Consider the following 6,000-nt stretch of genomic DNA (forward strand, 5'->3'; position numbering starts at 1 on the left):
TAATTGATGCAACAAAAAAAAGCATAAAATACAGTATAAAACGTGAACAACAATAAATTCAGAATTCAAAAATCAATTTAGGGGGGAAATCCATCCAATAAACATTAGATGATCACCAGGGCTAACTGGCTAAATTAGTCATATTTGGGCCAGCAAGGAGACCAGGGCAGAATTAGCTGTGGGATCCCAGAGCGGGTAATCTTCATAAAAGGGGGAGGGAAGGGAAACTTACAAAAGTTAAAATACTGACACAGTGCTTTAAAAAGGAAAAAAAGTGGGGGAAATGCCAATAATAATAATAATAATAATAAATCATTTATTTATATCCTGCCCATCTGGCTGGGTTTCCCCAGCCACTCTGGGCGGCTCCCAACAGAATATTAAAAACATGATAAAACACCAAACATTAAAAACCTCCCTAAACAGAGGGAACATGGTATTCACCATTATCACCATCATAATTTTATTTCTGGTACCCTACCAATCTGACTGGGCTGCCCCAGCCCCTCTGGCCAGCTTCGAACATATATAAGAATGAAACATTACACATTAAAATGCTTCTCTAAACAGAGCTGCCTTCAGATGTCTTCTAAAAGTCAGAAAGATGTTTATCTCGTTGACATCTGACAGGAGGCGGACGCCACCACCGAGAAGTCCCCCTGCCTGGTTCCCTGTAAGTTCACTTCTCGCAGTGAGGAAACCTCCAGAAGACCCTCGGATGTGGACCTCAGTGTCCGGGCTGGACGATGGAGATTCTCCTTCAGGTTGTTGTAGTAAGTGCCACACTTTTAACATGGGGGGGGGGGTTTTGAAGGTGCCGTTACTGTGTACCCTTGAATACCCCCAGAAAAAGGCACTGCTAGAACAGATTAGAATTGCATCCACTTTCTAAGCCTCTGGGTAGGCATGTCTGGGGGCAGACTTTGGTCTTTCAGATTTCTGCAGCGTCCTGTGCGAGGCCAGCAATCGGCACCTTCCATTCAGCACCCAGGGTGGGGGAAGCAGTCGCACTGCCCGAAATCCGCCTCTTGTTTGTCTGAACGGTTTCGTGTGTGTGGTATATTTGTGTGTGATCTATACCAGGTGTTAGTTTCTGTTTTGCCACTGAGCAGCTGCTTTGGAGTCACAGGACTCTGTTTACATTCCTGGGATTCCATACTATTGGAAGTCTCATGGGAGACGGGATGTGACGTTAGTGGTTTCCTGTGTCCTTTGTTCAGTTGCTCTCTGCTTCCATAGAGAGAGGATGTCTTTTCTGACTGCGTAGCTTAGAAATAAAACTCTTTCCAATGTAGCCCAAACCTCTCGTCTCTTTCCTGTGCTGGAAACTCTGCTGAAGAATGTGCCTTGGAGCCTTATCAAAGGCTCAGGTCATTAAACACGTCGGGAGGCGATTCCGAAGACTCGGGGGGAAAAAATGAGCTTTATCAGCTTGGCCGAGCGGAGATCCCGACACCAGGCAACCCTAACCTTCGGCCCTCCAGATGTTTTGGACTACAATTCCCATCCTCCCTGACCACTGGTCCTGTAAGCTAGGGATCTTGGGAGTTGTAGGCCAAAACATCTGGAGGGCCACAGGTTGGGGTTGCCTTATCTATACCATCGCATACGTGAAAAGTAACTTTGATGCACTGATAATAAGCTAAGCCACTTCCTGCTTGTTAAAAATTCTGGAGAGGGAGCCATGGGGGTCTGTTGCAGGACAACCAGCAAAGAAGGTAAGGAGAGAGTTGCTGGATCAGACCAAAGGCCCATTGAGCCCAACTTCCCGCAGAAGGGAAGCTGGTGCCTATGGGAAGCCCATGTTCAAAGAGAACATAATAAAAAGTGTTTAGGATTGCAGCCACAAAGACTTAACCAATTTACCATGGCGTAAGCTTTCATGAACCAGAGTCCATTGGACTTCACCATGTGCGTCATCGACAGCTAAGAGATGATGCAATAAAATGGGGCCAAAGGCCATGAACTGCAAGAGGAAGTGTCTGCCTATTTTCTATACGGTACCCATCTCTGTATTCATGTTGCCGTTAGAAATGGGGGGAAAAACAGAATTGGTCCAAATTCCCGGTTGAAAGGGTACAAAAACATTGCTCCTTAATTTCAGGTTGGCTTCCTATGCAACTTTACTTAAAGTAAGTTCTCTTTTAAATATATAAATATACTCGATGATGAGTAGGAGTCCCAATCTGTACAAATATAGAAGAAAACATCAACTTTGAAAGTAAGAAAAATCAGATCAGATGTGTGGGCTTCATCCAGCCTACTGAGGCTGCTCTCCTGGACTTACTTAGTGTGGCTGCAGGTCTGGCTAGGGACACATGGAAAACCATGACATACAAATGTGGTCCATGGGCCTTATGTTGCCTTATGCTTACTACGAGACAATCCACCAGTTCTCATATAAAGATTAAACTACTTAACTGGGGAAGGGAGAAAATATGTATCAGTTACCCTCATGGTTTATGTAGCAGAAGCACAGCTTTCCTCCTGGTAAGGTCAGTATTGATTTAGAAACAAGAGGTATTGAGAAGCAATGGGAATGGAAATTGGCCATTAGTCTCCTTTGCTTTCCCTTCTGAGGCTTTCAGACTATTAGGGCCAGGTGTACATTCAACATTGAGCAAAGGCAGCGTGTTCATGTTACACACTGATCTGTCTTCTGTTATGAATTCATTCTCTCTCTCTGTCTCTCTCTCTCTCATACACACACATGATCTACAGTGGTACCTCAGGTTACATATGCTTCAGGTTACATACGCTTCAGGTTACAGACTCCACTAACCCAGAAATATTACCTCAGGTTAAGTACTTTGCTTCAGGATGAGAACAGAAATTGTGCTCCGGAGGCGCGGCAGCAGCAGGAGGCCTCATTAGCTAAAGTGGTGCTTCAGGTTAAGAACAGTTTCAGGTTAAGTACGGACCTCTGGAACGAATTAAGTACTTAACCTGAGGTACCACTGTATAGTTAATTGCTGCTAGGGTTAAAAAACATCAAAGCCATTAAAGGAAAAAATTTCTGTTGGAGTTGAAGATGGTTACGGGTTTAACAACAGAAGGCAGCTTACAAACAGGAGGAACCATTCTGAAAGAAACCAACATTTGGTTGACAAATGAGACTGAATTCATTGCAGTCAGGGGGAGATTTAGCTCTGCAGCCAGTACCCCATAGGACATTGCACTAGTCGAAAGTAAACTAAAAGTTGCTTTGCAGATTTGTTTATTATAGTCCTTCAAGCTGTTTACCGGTACTTTTAATTTTTCCTACGCTTTCTTTTCTCAGTATGTCCTAAACATGGTTGCTAGGTTATTTGACCAGAACGATTGACGCACGTTGGGAAATACAAATTGTTCATTGTAGTTCTTCATGCTGTTGATTCCCTGCCCTTCTTTTGGTTTCCCTCTTCCATAAGTTCTAAACATACTTGACCAGAAAAGATTGAGGGCGGATTGCAATATTCACAAAAGGTCAAGACATGTTTTGATGGAAAGGGGATGTGGCTTCCAAACTCTGTTCTAGGAATGTTGAGGTTGCTCAGAAGTTTATTGGGGATCTCAAAAGGGCATTAACAGAAGACAAACTTCACAGAAAGTCAGTTTCCCCAGCCAGTGCTATTTTGCCTCTCTTGTTCTATTATCATTGCAATGGCGCCCACCTGAGAGATGTTGGAACTGAGTTCTGGTGAGTTCTGGCTGAAAAAAAGCCCTGTAGCCTACTTTACCTGCAATATTTAACTTCAGAGGACAGGTGTTTTCTGAGATGCAGTGTCAGACCATGTAAGGCAATGTTGAGGCCAACACTCCACATAAACCATATTATTATTATTATAACATTTCTATACTACATTACCATTTATGAAAAAATCTCAAAGCTGTTTGCAACACGTTAAAACACCAAACACAACAATCCAGAATAAAACGGTTCTGAAGAAAGTCAAATATAAAGCATGCATTCAAAGCAATGCAATTAACTAAAAGATTCTCTTAAAAATTTCAAAACAAAACATGACAGAGGCGGCCAACTACCAAAGGCACATTTAACGCAGAAAAGTTAGCAGCAACAACAACTATCATAAACATTTCAAGAGAAAACATTGGTAAAGGAAGTCAGATCTAAAATGCACATTTCAAACAGCCTAACATGGGAATTAAATATTATCTTAGCCATAGAACATATTTGCTGCTGTTGCTGCCATTACTGAAAATGGTGGCTTGTGGCAGGTGGTGTGAAGCTCAGGCTCAGTGGCCTGGGTCTGCACCAAGAGGCAGCCAAGAGGGTCTTTATCAGGGCCGGATTTAGGTTTGATGAGGCCCTCAGCTACTGAAGGTAATGGGGCCCTTTCTATGTCCAGCTGTCCTTTGTCAACAACAATTTGTTGCTGCTTTTTGTCTTGAATATATCTATATGGTACTTTATGGACCTCATAGGTATCTCAAGCCATTTGCCCATGTCGCTGTGCAACCAGTCCATGCAGAATGTAGGCACCCTATATATAGAAAGGAGCAAACCAGTGATATTTGAGGGAGCAGGCTAGCCGACGGGGCCCATGACTTACATCAGAGGAGCCTACACAACACAAAACACTGTTGCTGTATGTAGGTTTTGTTTTATTTCTATGGGAAAGCGTGCCTTGGTTTTGGAACGCTTTGGTTTTGGAACAGGCTTCCGGAACGGATTAAGTTTGAGAACCAAGGTACCACTGTATATAGAAATGAGCAAACCAGTGACATTTTAGTTAGCAGGCTAGCAGGCGGGTCCCATTACTTACATCAGGCATAGGCAAACTCGGCCCTCCAGATGTTTTGGGACTACAACTTCCATCATCCCTGACCACTGGTCCTGTTAGCTAGGGATGATGGGAGTTGTAGTCCCAAAACACCTGGAGGGCCGAGTTTGCCTATGCCTGACTTACATCATAGGAGCCTACACAACACAAAACACTGTTGCTGGGTGTAGGTTTTATTTTATTTGTTTTTTTATCTTATCTTTTGGAAATGTACATCAAGGTGTTTTTTTCCTTTAAATTTTTTGGGGCCCCCAAGAGAGTAGGGCCCTAAGCTAGAGCTTGTTTAGCTTATATGTAAATCCAGCACTGGTCTCTTTCCTCTTCGGCAGCCTCAGCTTTTGCAGCTGGAGTCAGTCCGGGTGCTGCCCTCCCGGGCCAGGTGGGGAAAAACATGCAAGGCAGCCAAGATGGTAAACCCTGAAAAAAATGCTATTTTCAGCACTGAGGAAGAAGAAGACGACTGGTTTATAGAACTATGAGAAAGGAGGGGAGCGGTCCTTGAAGTTGTGTACCTGGAAAGCAGACACAGATCACTCAATCACCATCTTTCTCACTATGGTAAGACATGTATTACATTTCTATTTAAATTATAATATTTTTACTAGTTGTATATCTATATGTGCACATTAGCATCTGCACTTTTCATGCAAATATGTTGTCCTCTTTTTTTTGTGTGTGATGCATTACATCCTTTTGGCAATACAGAATTGCCCCTCCTCCACTTCCTAGGCAGACCCATTTATGTGGAAAAGGGTCTCTTCAAAGTAAAAAAAAAAAAAAAGCCTGGAAACCACTAAAATGGGGAAATGAAAGCAGAAAACTCCCACAGTCATATAAACCAATGCAACCTTGATTTCCCCTTCACAAGTCATCGTGTTGAAATCAGCTGAATGGGTGTGGCTCTCATCCTAACAAAAACTCCAAAACGCTTTTATGTTCCAAACACAGAAGATAAATCGAGATTTAAAAAGGGCAGGTATGGGTTGATTTGATGTTAAAAAGTCACCTCAGCTCCCCAGTTCAAATAAATACTCATTTCTTTCTAACACACTAGAAATGCTGTCTTGCTTTACCTGGGAAAAAATGGCTTAAGCAGGAGATTTGAACCTGGTTAGCAACAAAGATTCAAAAGCGAAGAATTGATGCTTTTGAATTATGGTGCTGGAGGAGACTCTTGAGAGTCCCATGGACTGCAAGAAGATGAAACCTCTCCATT

This window comes from Podarcis gaigeae, assembly GCF_964106915.1.
Source record: "Podarcis gaigeae genome assembly, chromosome: 17".
In the NCBI taxonomy this organism is placed as follows: Eukaryota; Metazoa; Chordata; class Lepidosauria; order Squamata; family Lacertidae; genus Podarcis; species Podarcis gaigeae.